Source organism: Dasypus novemcinctus, chromosome 11 (assembly GCF_030445035.2).
Source record: "Dasypus novemcinctus isolate mDasNov1 chromosome 11, mDasNov1.1.hap2, whole genome shotgun sequence".
NCBI lineage: Eukaryota > Metazoa > Chordata > Mammalia > Cingulata > Dasypodidae > Dasypus > Dasypus novemcinctus.
In genome coordinates, this window is record NC_080683.1 from 74,913,852 (window position 1) to 74,931,139 (window position 17,288).

Consider the following 17,288-nt stretch of genomic DNA (forward strand, 5'->3'; position numbering starts at 1 on the left):
ATGTTTGGTTTTAGCTCTAGAAGGAGGGTTGGGTTCCTTGCAGAGAGTTTCGGGTAAGGTATTCTTTAGCTGGTAAGTGAATCTTTTGGCATGCTTTTGACTGCTATTTCCAGAAGACCCAACCCAAATGGCTTAAAAACAAAAGGATTTTATTATCTCACAAAACAAAGAAGTCCAGAAACTTTTCATATTATGCCTTCAGTTCCACACATACACACATATATATGAAAGATGAAAGAAATCTATCATCTATCTATCTTCTATCATTTATCTATATTTTTTACTCTTCATCCTTTTTTTTTTTTGTACATTTAGGAAGATGTGCATTTTTGTTTTATAGGTTACCTTTGTTTAATTTTATATACCATGCTTAGAATCTAGTTCTTTAGACATCATCTCTTAGTTTTCTAAAACTGGCAATGGTAGCATTGTGTATTTCCTCTTCCTTGCTCTTTTCCTTCTGGCCCTCTACACCAAAAGTTTGGCCAAAAATATTATACTTAGAGTTTTCAAAAATCTTTTTCTTTTGTTTTCAATAGGGTTCATTGTGTTGTACAGTCCTATACATACATATAGGTTTTAGTTTTAGTTTTGTGCTTTTTAATGTTCTTATATGTATAATACTTGGTTTGTCAACTTGAATAAAAAATCATTTTACTAAGAGTTATTATACAAGATAATAAGTGAATCTACTTTACCTCCCATCTTCTTTCTCTCTTCCTTTTTCAAGTTTTGATAAGTATGTAATTAATAAAATAAAAGGAAATAAGAGATTAATAAAAGCTTATGGAGAGTTAATCTTTTTTTAATATGGCATTAAAATAGCAGGTCAAGTTAAAACTCATTAGAGATGATCTGTATCCCTTGAACATTGGAAGTTGAAGGCTCCATCAGAATATTTATCCCATTTGATCTCCCAAGGGATGGGTTTCTTGCAAGAGATTTCTGTTTTGATTTTCTTTGGTTGGTATATAAATCCTTTGACCGCCAGTTTCACAAGACCCTCCCTAAATAGCTTAAACATAACAGAGAAGTCCAGAGATAGGATGGAAGTTTCAAGATTGTTTATTTTAGTGGCCTAAAGGTGATATCAAAATTCCAGGTCCTTTTTGCCTTTCTGTGGTACAGCTATCTTCATTGCATAAGCTTTTTACCCCAGCCTGGTCCCCTCAGGGATACAATATGCCTGCTACAGCTTCAAACACTTCTTCCCAGAACCAGAATAAAGTGTAGAAAACAGAACATCTCCTCCTTGTGAACATTTTAGAGCAAGTGCAATCCTTCCTCAGTGGCCTCCCCTGCAGAACTCCCCCCAAGTATAAATGTGCCACAAGGTCATTCTAAACAAATCGTTGGTAGAAGTGTAATTACAAACAAGAGTTTAAATGATCTAGACCTTCCCTAGGGCTAGTGATGGATACAGGATGGATACAGACAGACTTGCCTGAAGCACAAAAATACCCAAACTTAATGTAAGGAAGACGGTAATAATCACCAACAGCATTTGTCTTAGGTGGGGACTGAGAATAGAAAGAGCTCACCCTGCATCTTCTACCACTCTGCCTCTCAGTTTTGACCACTCAGATAAAGAGGGTGAGGGGGAGATTGGTGGGGGAAGACACATCACTCCATCTTTTGTACATGCAGCTTGTAATGGCTGATGTTTTGGGGAGGCACGAGTTGCTGCCATTAGGCATATAGCTTTTTCCATATAATTAATGACACACTGGATTTCTCTTCAGGAGTAGCCATAATGAAATATTTATTATTTATTTAATATAAATTACCATGACTAATGTTAAATTCTCCAAGTATTTAAGAGTCAATGAACAGACCAGGCTTAATGATTCATGAGCTAGCTTGATATTTATACACACACACACACACACACAGAGTCCTATCAACAATCACATAACACGCCTATAACTTCAATAATTAAAATAAACATAAGCATGTGGGTTCAAGCATATGTTAAAAGCAAGTGTTTCCAAGAGCTGAAGAGGATCCAAGATCTTGTTTAAAGAACTACATGCCAAATTTAAAATTACTTAGATTCTCATGACAAAAAAGAGGTACACAAAACCAATACAGAGAAGTATTGATTATAATAAGTAAAATTTATTGAGTGCTCGCTATGTGCCAGATACCATACCAAGCCTCTCATATGTATTATGCTATTTAATTCTCACAATAACATTCAAAGATAGACGAAGATACAAAGGCTGAGAGGAGGACATTGCTTGGGTCACCTGCCAATGAGTGGCAGGGCCAAAAGTTGAACCCAGGTGTGTCTGCCTCCAGAGTTCTGTGATTGATCTTTGACCTCTACCCTGAAAAGTTGGTGGCAACAACGGTCTACCCTGAAAAGTCTCTTTAGGGGCGCAAACTGCATCCAAAGAGCTGCTCAGACATCACATTAGTAGGTTATCACTTCTGCTTGAAAGAATCAAGAAATATTTTGAGAAAATTACATGTGTCTCTGATATAGATGCTTTCCACAAAGGACAGACAGTATAAACTCCCAATCTCTCAAAAATATAAAACATTTTAGACAGAAATCATGCAGTAAAATGTTTTAAGAATATGCAATTTTATACCTTTTCTATTTGAAAAGATGTTTTCCAGGTGTGCTATGAAATAAAACCTTTAAAAACAGTGGTACTTCTCAGTAAAACTGCCTTATAAAAAATAATGGTACTACAATGATTTTTTTTTAAATTTCAAGATTAGAAAACATTTCTCATTTAAGGATATCTGCCTGGTCATAAGCTTTAAAAAATAATTTTAAAAAACCCAATTAATTCATCCACCTTAATGAGACTGAGTGACCAGCACTTTGTAAAATGATAGTCCAATTATTTAGAAGGTTCAAGACATAAGATATATTCAGGATGGGCTGAAACCCAGTTGATGAGACTTCAGTGTTTCCAGAGCTTTGGATCCACTGGTAATTAGGTTACACAAATCAAAATTGGGGTTAAAAGCTACTAAATATATGAGACTCAAGTTGAGTGTGACAAAAGTTTTGCCAATAATTTCCAAGCTTCATATAAACCCTCCCAAAATAAGAACTTCTAGTCATGAAACATGAATTCCAGCTAGGTCTCACAGAATGTTAAAGTCACAGGATAGACACTATCTACTGCGTGTGTGTGTGCATTTCATTCATTCATTCATTCACTCATTCATTGTAATAGGTAATCTGATAACCATACCAAATGCTGAGATCCATGAGCAACTCAGTTAGGCTGAAGTATATAGGAAGAGCTACGAATTTTATTATTTTAATCAAATAAAATATATCACAAAGTTATTCTGATAGGTATTAATGAAATACCTAATTGTTACTATGCTGGCATGGTAATTAGCTGTAAGGGGTAAGGAGTTTACAAAAGACTGGCATTTCATTAGCATTAATTTTACATAGTCGACTAGTTTTTAAAAAACGTCTCTATAATCAAAGTTTTCTCTGGATTCTAAGAACCATTTAATTCTCTCACCCTCTCTCTTTCCACTGCTTTTTTCCTGCCCTTTCCCAGGATAGAGGGGCCCTGAGTCTGCTCCAGCATTCCCACTTGCCCGCCCTCTCACCTGTCCTGCCCTGACCTGGGGATGCACCAGCTCCGGTAGCACCAGGCCCTGCCTTCTGCAGACCTTCAAGCCCCTAGTTTGGGATCTTAGATATGCGTCTCCTGCTTTATTTGGAGGGATCCTTTTGAACTTTAGCATGTGGGGGTGGGAGAGAAAGGAGAAACCAAACATGAGGTGAAAGGGTGGGTATCCCAGGGTGGAGAAAAGGCACGTGTCACAGGTTTTGGAATCCCAGCATTTGGCCATTTGAGGCCAGGGGAATGAGAGGGGGAAGGGATGGAGATGAGGCAGGGAGGAGGGGCAGAGCAGCCTGTGGGTGCAGTGGTTCTGTAAGAGCCCTCAAGGTGTTTGTACATGCCTTTGGGGCATAGCTGCTGGCAGATTTAACCAAGCTCATTTTTTGTGGGGGAGCCTAGAGGCAGTGGGAAAAGGAGGACAGAGTACAGCCCTTGCCCAACAGCCCTCAAAAATACAGCACACTCACCTGGGAGGAATTAAACAGATTAGGCCTAACCTTAGGCCTGTCACGTTCTAGCTGTGTGACTGGAGGCTTTCACCAATCTCTCTCAGTCTCGAATCCCCCATCAGTGAAGTGGGAATAATACTCTCTACCTTAGGGAGTTATTGGAAGGATTTAATAAAACAAAGCATCCAAACATTGCCTAAAACAACAGGCTCTTGACAGAAGTTCTTTGTTTTCTTTGCTTCAGCCCTGAGAAAAAGGGAGATGCCCCCAATTTCCTCCTCCATCTGGAGCTTCCCCAATTTCCCCCACCTACATTTATTTATTTTCACTCCTGAGAATCAGAATGTTAAAAACAAATGCACAAGGGATTGGGAAGTTAAATGATAGCATTTGGTTCCTTCAGTTGGAGGGAGAGGGGGGTGGCAGAAGCATCCCCACTCTCTTTAGGGCACAGAAGCACTTCCTGTCCTTTGTGAAGGAACCGCTGCTCCTGTGTAGAAACTGTTACTGTCCCTCACAATGCATTTATGGCCTCTGACCAGACACAGACCCAAACAGCCCCCTCTCCCTGCACTCAGGGACAAAACTAGTGAAACAGGGAGTTTGGAGAACTTGGTGGGACAATTGCTACACCTGACACATTCAGCCCATCACTTGTGTTATAGGCTGCCTCTCAGAAGAGATGGACTTACCATTGAGTGGGGCCTACACAGCAATAGACACCACCATCCCACCTCCCCCTCCCCCACCCCAATCCATTTTTGGTATTTGAGGCGATCCAGTGTGACACTAAAAATGAGATTGGTTCTCTCACAGCATCTTGGACCCATAGGACTATTCTTTGACCCTCTTCAAAATGCCTGGTGATTTTTCCTTCCGTACTCAATTTCTGTTTACCAATCTACATTAATATTTCAGAAACATTAGGGGACCTGCACATCGATGGTTCTTTATTCCCCAGGCTAGAAAAAACACTTTTCTTGGAATTGGATTGCTTTGTGCAGCTTAACAACCTGTCCGGGACTAAGAGTCAAATAACATTGCTCTTGTAATTATCTTGCCATAGCCACGAGATGATAGATGAGGGCACGTCTGCTCTGCAAAAGGCCAATCCCATGCGACATTAAATAGATGTCAGGAGACAAACAGAACACAAATAACGGGCTATGCAACAAACCCAGTCCTAACCAGCCAGTCAGCTCCCCACAACATCCCCACCCACTAAATTACACTGACAAATAGGTTGTTAGTTAAGTAGAAAATGCAATATTAAAAAAGTTGGAACACATAAGGACAACGTCTCCCCGCAACACACCTCCCCTCCCAATTTGCAGTGAACTAAGGAGAAATATCACTGCATGATGCCTCAAATGGAAACAATTTCATGCTTATATCTGATTCTTAAAGAGTAGTTCCAGGGGCATTTTAATAAGAAGATTCCACTTTAAATAAAGATATAGGTTTGGGGCCATAACCCCATTAAGAAGTGCAGGAAAGCATATTTGTCTCTCCTTGCTAAATAAAGAATTTTACAAAAAGTTCTCAAAGGCTCGAAGCCCCGGGCTGATGTGGGAAATCCCAGGCTCCTTCCTCCCCAGTCTCCCCAGTTTCCTGACAGCCTCTAATTTCCTAAGGGTATCTGAGGAGTTCAGATGACCTTGCACCTTGCACTGATCAAGTGACATATGAAGTATCGAAGTTAACCAAGGCAGCTTCAGAGAGGGCAGCTCAAAGGCGGGGGCACGGGGGTACCCGGAAGTATCGGGAGGAACTGTATTTGACTTTTCTAGTTCAGAAAAGGCATTCTGGAACGCCCAGGAAACACAAACCAGTGATCACGGCCTTGCCTTCCCCATTGTAATCCTATTTACTCGCGTAAGACCAGGGATGCTCGGGCCCGGCCTCGCCGAATCCACGCGCCGCCCCCCGCTAGCCCCAGCTTTCTGGGTTGAGCCGCGACTTTCCCGCAAAGACATTCTCCCTTTCTTTTCCCACCTTTGTTTCCATTTTCTTGACTGAGTATGAAACCGGCGGCAACCTGCCCCGCTACGTCCCGCCAACTGCTCCACTGAACCGAACTTTGCCCCTTGCGGGGGCGGAGGAAGAGCTTTGCCAACGTCAGGCCCTGCGGGTGAAACCGGCGAGGCGGCCCGGCGGCCCCACTCCCGCGCCGCGGCACCCCGCGCCCGCCCCCGCGCCCGCCCCCGCGCCCGCCCCCGCGCCCGCCCCCGCGCCCGCCCCCGCGCCCGCCCCCGCGCCCGCCCCCGCGCCCGCCCCCGCGCCCGCCCCCGCGCCCGCCCCCGCGCCCCGCGGAGTCGTCCCCTGCGGGCTCACCCTCCTCCCTGGGCGCAGCGACGCGGCGGCCCACGCGCCGAGCGCCTCTCTCCGCGGCGGGCCTGGAGACCTCCCCGAACCCTGGTCGCAGCAGCCTCGCAACTGGTTGCAGCTGCTGGAAGGTGGAGGGAGCAGTGGGAGGGTCTGGACCCCGGGCCGCAGCCCACCCTCTCCCTGCTTTCTTCCGGAGTGTCAGGAGAGGAATGGCTGCACGCCACAAACATTGGGGTTACCTTGCCATTTAAAGCACGCTTTGTCCAGTCAGCAGATCTTCACTGGGCGCCTGTTGTGTGCCTGGAGCTCTTCGCGGAGCTTGGGATGTCTTAACGAATGAACTGATGGAATATCTATGCTTGTGCCCCCTCTCCCCCCTTTGCCAAGAGCTTCTCTAGACTCTAATAGTCACATGAGTTCCTTTCAACATTTCTACGTATTTTCAACTGAAGAGTTAAGGAATAGTAATCCGACCTTTTCATTTTAACGAATATGTACTCAAGTCCCAAAGACTTAAGGAAGGATAGGAACGACATAGAAGGAAGAAAACCTTTAGTAAGTTTTGTTCCTCAAACTTTGACTATAGCCTCATTAAATCTCTTTGGTAGCCCAAAAACTATTAATTCAACTTAGTGGAACGCCTTAATAGTGACCTTAATTGCATCTTTGCTCCTTGATCAAATCTGTTGGCCCAAGTGTATTTTTCTTCAAGTGCCACTCAGCAAAAAAGGTGACGCATTTATAAAAGAGGAACTGGATTAATTCTCCCCAAAAGGAGCCTCGTGGGGTTTTGGAGACAACCAGCTATGGATTCCATCCCAGCTTCAGCCTTTGCTATTAGGCATATGGCCCCGGAGAGAGTATTTAATGTCCCTAAGCCTCGATTGCTCCTTCTGCCGATTGAGGATTGTAATACTGATCTCCCAGGGACGCTGGAAAGCTTCACTGGGAGGGCATATGCAAAAGCATTTAAACTAGAACCTCATAGGTAGGAAGCAGTTGATAAAAGGTCTCTCTGATACTATGTTCAACATGGCAACTTTCAGTATCATTCCTACTCTGCAATCTGAGATCAGAATGGCATGGGGAAATGCCACATATTACATATTGAATTAGAAAAATCAGAAGAACTCCCAAAGATTGAAGAAATTGGTTCTAAATTTCAATAGATCAGAATTTTTTGAGCAAGTGGAGAGTTATTGATTATACATTTTAGAAATGGAAGGTAGCTTCAAGTTAGTTTTCAGGCAAAAAGATATCATCTCTAAATGACTATGTGTTCTAAAATCTCTCACAGAGAAATCAAGGGGTAGAGTATGGAACACAGACTTTAAAAAAGAATTTGCAGTTCAACATGGGAGATTTAGGAGTCAAGATGGGTGGGACTGTTAGTAAGTGTGGCAAGTGAGAGTTCATGACTTCCTCTCTGAGGAAAGGTGAAAACCCCTCTGATCCATCACTAAAGATAATTCCTATTTGTTGTCTACACCTCCTCTTCAATACTTCTTGCTGAAAAGCATTTTCTATTTCTCTGGTAAAACAAAAATGCAGTCCACTATGAGTTCGTAGTTTTTAAAATTTCCCCAGCTTAAATTCTTGATGTTTGTTTCTCTATTCAATTTTTCTATCCCTGACCAGATTTTGAGTCTCTTCCCTGTAAACTCAAGGATGACTTGTCTAGCAGATCTGGCTTGTAGGCATTTCATCTTAAAAAGGCAGAGGTATCTGCAATTTTAACTTTTTCCACTTCAGTCCTTTGGTCCAGTGATTGATGATGATGATGACTTGTCCTGGTTTGAGTCTTTCGTGGACCTCAGAAAATTATATTGGTAAGCTAACCCAGTTTTGTGCACATAAACCTATTGCATGTGGTGGGACCTTTTAACTAGATTACTTTTGATCAGATCACTTCAGTTAAGGACTTTTGATTAGACTGTGGAGTGTGGGGCCCTTTCCTTGGTTTGAATTCAGGTGGGAACCTTTGATTGGAGTATTTCAGTGAGGCATGACACAGGGTGGGTCTTGGCCCTCTTGCTGGAGTCTTTTATAGACTGGGAGAAACATTCAGAGACACACAGAGACACAGAACTGCCATTTTTACCCTGCCATTAGAGAGAGAGGGCTCCAGGATTACCTACACTTGCAGAAAGACAGAGAAACTTGGAGAGGCTGAGGGAGACACTGGGGGCTAAAATCAGCAGAGAAGCTGAAGCAATGAGGCTTCCAAGTGGCTAGGCCCATGGAGCAGCTTGAAGCTGTAAGAAAAGGTGAGCCTGGAGAGAAGGCAGAGAGTGATTGGCAGACCCACCATTTTGCCTTGCCACATGGCAGGAGTCCAGGATTGCCCTCAGTTGCAATTCGGTGAGACAGTATCTCTGATGATGTCTTGATTTGGACATTTCATAGCCTCAGAACTGTAAGAGTTCCCCCTAATAGAATCCTACTATAAAAGTCAACCCATTTCTGGTAATTTTCTCCCAGAAGCTTTAGCAAACTGAAATAATGACAATCAAGCTGTATATACTCCATGTAATCTAAATGAAGGCTAAATGTCACTCTTTTTTTTTTTTTTTTCCCATGTTGTAAAAGTGGAAAGGCCATTTTTTTGTTTTTTTCCTAGCCCAACACATTGCATTGTGTTTTACTAGGCATTGGTAGCTAAAAGGCCTGTGCTATAAACTACCATACAGGAAAATATTTTCATAAGAGATTTAAATATATCCTTATTTATGTTTGACAATTTCTGGAGATGTCAGTAGAAGATATGTGTCCTCATCTTACATTTTGGTGTCGGCTTTTATATATACTTTTTAAAGTATCATTACATGTACTATTTATTTTTATAATAACTCTGGAAGTCCCACAGTATGGAACTAATCCCATTTTATAAATAAATAAATTGAAGTAAAAGGTAAAAGAATAAACCATAGACAGTGAAGTAGAGGCAGAACCAGGATAAGAATCCCATGCACTTCTCACCCTGAGCCTTGAGCTTCTTCATGAAGGGAGCGCTGAAGTGCTGAGTTAAAACCCTGCTTCTGCCCTGTTACATCTGGGCCTCCTTTCTCTCAGTTGGAAAATGGTCAGGGGGATTGGAAACAAACCACTCTATGTTACCTGGTGATTTGTGGGGGTAGGTGCTGCTGCCCTGGTTTTGTCCCGTTCTGGGAATAGACATCTGAATGATTGTCAGATTAACTTTCATCTGATTCAAGAATTTATGGTGGCACCCATTAATTCTGGTCCTATAAAAGTAAGGTGAGGAACTGGGGAGATGACCGGCCCCACACACTGATGAAAACGTAGTCATTGTTTTCCACACACACATAGGAATGCCATTGACTACAGAGGGCTCACCGTGGCCCTGGGGCCCACTCTTTCTCATCAGGGACCTGTTGAGGGACATCTTTGTGCTGCCCTGATCTGGCTCTCTTCTGAGGATCCATGCTGTTCTTGAGCTGCCAGCGTGGCCTGGGCTGGCGTGCCACTTTTCAACACTATCTACCAGCTGCTGAGCTTGATCTTTAGCTCTGAGCTTGCTCATTGCACAGCCTCTTTTAAAGTAGGATTTGTCTCCTTCCAAAATGTTTTACAGAATTCTGCCGGGACTATCTAGATGTGCTCTCTCTCTGACCTGGATACACTGTTTCCACATTCATTCTAGGCACAGAATTCTCAGTGAGTTATGACAACAAGAGGAATTTTTAAACTGCCATTATCAGGAAGAATCTCTACTGGTAATGTAGCAGTGAATGCCCATTTAGACAATAATACTTTTAAACAGGCTGCAGCATCTTAGGATGTTACTTTTTTGTGTTATTTTGTGTTCACTAGCATGAGCACTGTATAAACACCAATGAGATATTGCAGTGTTGCTGGAAGTATAGTCTTATGAAAGATCTATATACAGATATTTTTTAAAAAAGATTTATTTATTCATTTATTTTATTCTCCTCATCCTGCACCCCACCCTGCTATTTTTGCTGTCTGTATCCATTTGCTGAGTGAGCTTCTGTATCTATTTCTTTTTTCGGTCTTCTCAGTTTTTCTCCTCTAGGATTCACCAGGATTTGATCCTGCAGACCTCTGATGTGGAGAGAGTTTCCCTGTTAGCTACGCCACCTCAGTTCCTGGTTTCTGCTATGCTTCACCTTGACTCTCCCCTACGTCTCTCGTTTGTTGTGTCATCATCTTGCTGCATGACTCACTTGCACCAGCACTGGCTTACCATTCAGGCACTGGCTTGCCACACAAGCAAACTTTCTCTTCTTCTTTTTCACCAGGAAGCATAGGGATCAAACCCGTATCCCCCCAAATGGTAGGCAGAAGCCCTATCAATTGATCCACATCTGCTTCCCTATATACAAATTATTTTATGATTGTGGTAGACTAACCTATTGGTCTCAGCTCTTTCAGCCCTATGTGGATCACTTCTTTGCAATGGCCTCATCATGGACAGAGAGTAGTTCATCGCTTTGACTTTGGGCATGGCCATATAACTTGCTTTGTCCAATTGACTGCAGATTAGAAAGATAGTATGACAATTCCAGTACTAGGATTTAAGAGACATCACACATTTTCACTGCCTCTTTTGCACGATTGCCATTGCCTGAGAAGCTAGCCTGCTGGGCTGAGGAGGATGACAGAGGGACAAAACACCCAGATGCACAGACCTGAAGGGTGAGGAAGAGTTGCCTGAGTCAAACTGCAGATCTGTCAGAAAGCCTATGATGGTTTTAACACACCGAGTTTTGGTGTGACTTGTCATCCAGAATTACTGTGGTAATAAATAGTCAATACCATGGTCAGAAGAGTATGGGACACGTTGGACACTATATTATCCCATCTTTGAGATTATAACTCACATTGCTGTATAAAGGCTCTGTGAAGGACTTTATTACTATATCCCTTCCCAAACTTATTTCACGCCTGTTCTTTTTATCTTGCTCAATGTCCTATAGAACATACACTTTGGAAATTTATTTTTTAAATTAAAGGCAGCTTGTCTAGACATGCTATTAAGAAGCCTGAGATGAACTCTAAGACACAGTTAACAATGCTTTTCAAACCTTACCAATCAGTTACATTCTATAAAATGTTTGGTTATTAGTGAGCCCCCACTTACTATCTCATGTCATATCAACTCATTTCAGTAACTTGTCCCGTATGGCTTCAAATTTTTAAAGGATTAAGAATTATTTTTTCACTCCTGATGCCAGTCATAGTTCAGACCGATTTTGTAACCACCATAAGAACATTTGTTTTTAAATAAGTGACAAAATTGATGAATTTTATTCAAATTCATTTTTTTAAAAATCACATACCTAGTATCAGCTATTAAAGTAATTCAGAAGCATGCAGTTGCCAATGATGGAAATGAAAAGCCTGAAACAGTGCTTGGTTAGTCTCTATTTCTTCTCATTTTTAGAAATGTGGAGCACATTCAAGCATAGTCACAATTCCAAGGCTTGGGGCTGCTTCCTAAGCACCAAAAAAAAAATACAGGCATTTCAGGAAACATGTAAGAAACTGCCCCCTTTTTGTTTAATCAGGTAAATATGAGTTATTTACATTCTGTAAGGGGCCTTAACACATACCATTTCAAACTTGCAGAGGTGTTTATGTTCAAAACTTGCCATTGGCAATGAGATCTGTGCAACAATTTATACTTTCTTTCTAGCTTTTTGAAGAATTGTCATAAATTATTATGTAAGCTGCCTCAGTAACCATAAATACTTATGAAGACTGGGAAGCCTAAACCCAAGTGCAAATCCATTGACCTTTTATGTCTTTTCCTTCTCTTAGCTAAATGTCTTTCTTCACACTATATTTGCCCCTAGCTGGTAAGGTGCTATCTGTTAACTAAGATGTTAGTACAGCTTTATTATTGCTTTTTGTATTTAAGTGGTGCTTTTTTTCAGGCACACTTATTAGGAACATCTATCTCCAATAAATTACTCAAACATTTGATGAAAGTAGTCTATGAGGGTAGAAATACAAGTGATAAAATTGACAATATTGACAATATTCTGCTCAATAATCTCTCAAGCATATCATGTGTGTAGTTGGCAAGCCTTGGTAAATACTCTTGGGGAAAGGCCTATACTAAAATTAGGATTTCATACCTTGAAGGGGTTATACTTTGCTATTAAAAGTGGTTATCTACTTATACTTAATTTGCATTTCTTAGAACCTTGTGTTTTAATAAAGGTATGCCAATATAAACTTTGGAAATCTTTAGAATGGACAACTGCAAATTTTCAGCCATTTAGGAATTGAACATATTATACTAAAGAAGAAATTTGATTTAATTGGAATTTTACCCATACTATTAAAAAAATTGCCTAGGATAATTCATCTAGAGCAGGGGATCTTAACTAGGGGTCCAAAGATCCCCAAGGGGCCCATGGAAAGATTTAAGGGAATGCGTGAGCTTGAATTGAAAAAAAAAAATCAACTTATTATCTTTATTTTCTCTGACCACTAACTAAAATCTAGCATTTCCTTCACTTATGAATGTATGCAATAAATAAATTACATTAGTATTCATTTCACCTGACTGGCAAAGGGGTCCACTGAACAAAAAAGGTTAAGAACCCCTGATCTAGAGAGTAATGGGTTGAATAGTTTCAATTTACTCTGAAGACTTTCATTCTCCTTCAGAGCTAATTCATTCATTCATTTGATCAAACAACCAGTCAGCCAACTAGCCAGCTAGCTAGCCAGCCAGCCAACCAACCAACCAACCAGCCAATCAGCCACTCAGCCAACCTATCCAGCAATCAGCCTGCCAGCCAAGTAGTCAAATATTTAACCAATCAACTAACAGCTTGTCAACCAAGCAGTCAACGTAGCCAACCAGCATATATTGAAAATATATGCACACCAGTAAATATTTCATGAACTAGGGTTACAAAATGAACAAGGTATCATCCCTGCCAATCTTGTAGTGAAGATGGATAAATAATTAAAGTACAATAGGAAATGGAGGTATGGTATATGTTTCCAGATAGAAATAAACATGTTAACTCAGCATTCTCTAATGGAGTCTAATGGGATTTCCCCATTCTGAGCACCTGAATTTTGACTTCAATAGTGACGTATGGTCCATCCAGCCTGGCTTTTATTCTTTGGAAAAACATGGAGAGGTGTTTTAACTTGGATCTTAGGAAAAACAACCACAAAGATTCATTGTGAACCACTGCATTCAATTTTTGGAATGAGTACTATATACTATATATAAAATAGTTATTTAAGCACAGTTATTTGTAAGAAACCATATAAAATACAGAAAGAGAAAGTGAATGTTGATATCCAACTCCCTCACTAAGAACTTGTGAAAAACCTTGACCAAATAAATTTATGACAACTCTCTCTAGTTTAATTCAGTCTTGTCTTCTGTTGCATCAGGTTCAGTGACCTGCAATGCCTACAGGGCTCTCTGCGCTGAGTGAGAAATAATACTAGGGTCTTGTTCTCAGTCTTATCAAATTCACTTTCGCAAGTTTCATATTGAGTTCAGAGTTTGTAGGGTGAATTATCTTCCAAAATGCTTTGAGAAGTGCATGCTACTTATTGCGAGGGTGATCATATACCAAGCTTACTTTGTACAATCCCAGTTTATGTCTGTTGTCCCAACGTGATTATTAGCAGTGTCTGATGTCAGCATTGCGAGCTCCTGGGATAGCCACCTACATGTCCTGCTCATCTTGTGGGGAAAGGACAGGTGTGTCATAGTTCACTCTCTATGCATTTGCAATTAGGTCTGAGATGGAAATAGAGCAGAAATGTGGGTGCCATACTTCCTGTGGGGTGATGCACGCAAGGAGTGCCGTGCCACGCAGGGGTGTCCCCGACGTAGAGGAGCCCCACACACAAGAAGTGCACCCCGTGAGGAAAGCCCAGCGCGAAAGAAAGCCCAAACTGCCCAGAAATGGTGCTGCACACATGGAGAGCTGACACATCAAGATGATGCAACAAAAAGAAACACAGATTCCCGTGCCACTGACAACAACAGGAGTGGACAAAGAAGAACAAATGGACACAGGGAACAGACAACTTGGGGGGTGGAGAGAAATAAATTTTAAAAATCTTTTTAAAAAAACCATACTCCCTGGTGGTGGTAGCTCCTAATTCTAAGGTTGTATCATTTCATGTCCCCACAAAGTGAACTTCATTAAAGCATGTTCACACACATACACTCATTCATTCTCTGGGAATACAGAGGAAGGTATAACTACGGTTGGAGGGATCCAATGGGACTCACAAAGGCAGTGGTATTTTAAGCTGGATTTTGGAGGATGAATGGAGAAGAGGAAAGAAAAAACATGTCATCCCATAGTACTAAAGTGTCCACAGGCAACCATTTAGCCATGTCTCCTTAGTGAAAGTCTGACCATATTGTTACCTCCTATGAATCAAATGTAGCAAACTTACAACCAATTGTAAAGAAATATGCTCACAGACATGCTCAAATGTAGAGTTAGCTTGGATACCAAAAGAAATTTCTGCAAAGGGACCCATCCCACTAAGTCTATCCTCAGAAGTAACAGCTTCACTCCTTCCAGGCTTTAGGTAGACAGCAGGAACAGTGAATTTGCAAGTGTCCCATTGAGAGCTATCTCTTCAGTCTTTGGTTTTTCACAATTCGGTTTTTAGAAAGGGTCAGTTCTTATTTCCACATAATTGCAGTAAGTTGTATTGAACTAATTTTTAAGAGAAATTAGCAAATTTTTAAATGCTCACATTTTAATATTTATGGCATTACATTTTTGAGGTATTATTTTAGTAATTTATAACCATTCCAGTATACTGGCATAGATACTCAGAAAATTGATTAATTTATTATAGTTTTAGTGAAAAGACATGATAAAACCAAGGAGAGACTAAAAAGAAACTATTGGTTTATTACGTATTGCTCAATCCTTACCAATTTATTTCAGAGGTACACTGTGTTCTTGTGCATTAAGCAAAAATAACTCCACTATGTAGGAAAAAGACATCAGGTCTATGATTATTTCCAGATTACAAAACATGTTTATAGCAGAATTGATATTAAGATTCAGGGCAGCAGCATGGTAAGGAAGACAGGTCTCAATGTGGGTCTAGGAATAAGTTGAATTCGAGTGTTTTATAAGTTGTATGCTTTGGGACAAGTCATTTAAGTCTTTGAGCCTCAACTTCATTATGGATAAAATGGGAAAAATTAAAACTGTCCTACATACATCACAAGGTAAACAAGTGAGATTAAATACAGGAAATAGCTTTACCAACTGCAAAGCATCATGTGAAGATGAGTGGTAGAAGAAGGGTTTGTCCTTCAGTCACTTTTGAGCAGGAGTTCTTACATTTTTGTTCCACAGACCCTTTTGCCAGTCAAGTGAAAACCACTGACTCCTTACTAAGTTCACACTATACTGTGTATTATTTAATAAATATATCACATCTGCACCAACATGTACTCACAAGAATAATTTTTTAAAAATTTCAATTCAAGCTCACAGATCCCTTGTTAAGAACCCCTGTTTCAGATGTATTGCACCCATGGAATAAAAATACCTATTTGCAAGTTTGGACTTCCTTCATGCCTCTCTTCCTCTATTGACCATTCTACTCCTCCTTTGGAGACTAAAGTAAAAAAGTTCAGAAAGAATTTACTGAGAATCTTTGGGGGGGGGCGGTGTGGAGTGCGCAGAGCGGGATATATGACCCAGGTGCCAATCAATGGAGGTAATTCAAAGATGCCAGCCTTTGAAATTCTATACCTCTGGTTCCTTCTCTTGCTAGTGTTTGAACTTAGTGTTGGATCAAAGAAGACATATTCCTGCCTATGGAGCTCACTATCTAGAGGGGAAGGCAGACACAAACACAGATTAATTTCAATGTAATGCAATGAATAGTGTAATAAAAAAGATATGGGCGGAGAATGTGGCTCAAGCAATTGGGTTCCCGTCTACTATATGGGGGGTCCCAGGTTTGGTTCCTGGGACCTCCTGGTGAAGGTGAAGCTGGCCCGTGCCACAAACTGATCCAACAAAATGACACAACAAAAAAGAGGCACAGAGGAAAGATAATGAGGGACACAACAAACCAGGGAGCTGAGGTGGCTCAAGCAACTAGGTGACTCTCTCCCATATCAGAGATCCCAGGATCAGTTCCCAGGGCCTCCTGAAGAAAATATGAGAGGAGAAGGCAAGCAGATACAGAAGAACATGCAGTGAATGGACACAGAGAGCAAACAGTGAGCACAGGTGGGGGTGGGGGGATAGTGGAATAAATAGAATTTTAAAAAATTAAAAAAAATAGGCACAGGTGAATGTGAAGACACATAGCTACACCTGATTCTCATTAGGTAAATTAAAACAAATCTTTGAGGTGCCAAGGATATCACATGTGTCCAAATGACTTCTGCGAAGACTCCTGTAGTAGAATTCACAGGACTTGCAAATTACATGGAGGCTACACCTCCTTGCTTGTAGTGTAAATATAACAAGCACTGGTTTTTGCAGTAAGACAGACCTGTGCCTGAAACCTCATTCTGTTAATTACTTGCTATATTTCTGAGTTTCAGCTTCCTTATCTGTAAAACAGGAATGACAATAACTACCCCAGTTCACAGGGACATAAGCTCCATGAGGGCAGGGACGTTTGTCATTTTTTCTCATTGATGTACCTCCAGGAGCATCCAGAACAGTGCCTGGCCCATAGGAAATGCTCGATAAATAATTGTTTAATTTGTTGAATGAATGAAGGTAGCTGTTTAACTTCCAGTCTTAATCTCATCTCCCCTGCCCCAGTTTTAGTGAAAAATCACAATAAATTCGAGCGGAGATTGGAGAGGATGTACAAGTTTACTGTTTGCTTCTCAATCCTGATCAGTTTCATCACTTTATCTTCCAAATGG

At 41.0% G+C, this 17,288-nt stretch overlaps 1 protein-coding gene across 1 annotated transcript in view; it reads right to left on the reverse strand.

Moving 5' to 3' along the window:
- MCHR2 (melanin concentrating hormone receptor 2) overlaps window positions 1–6,743 on the reverse strand; it is a 69,678-nt gene extending 62,935 nt beyond the window's left edge. Inside the window, exon 1 of the mRNA XM_071218608.1 lies at window positions 6,625–6,743. The gene's annotated coding sequence lies outside the window, so the exon portion shown is untranslated. The remainder of the gene's footprint in view (window positions 1–6,624) is intronic.
- Window positions 6,744–17,288: the final 10,545 nt, after the last annotated feature.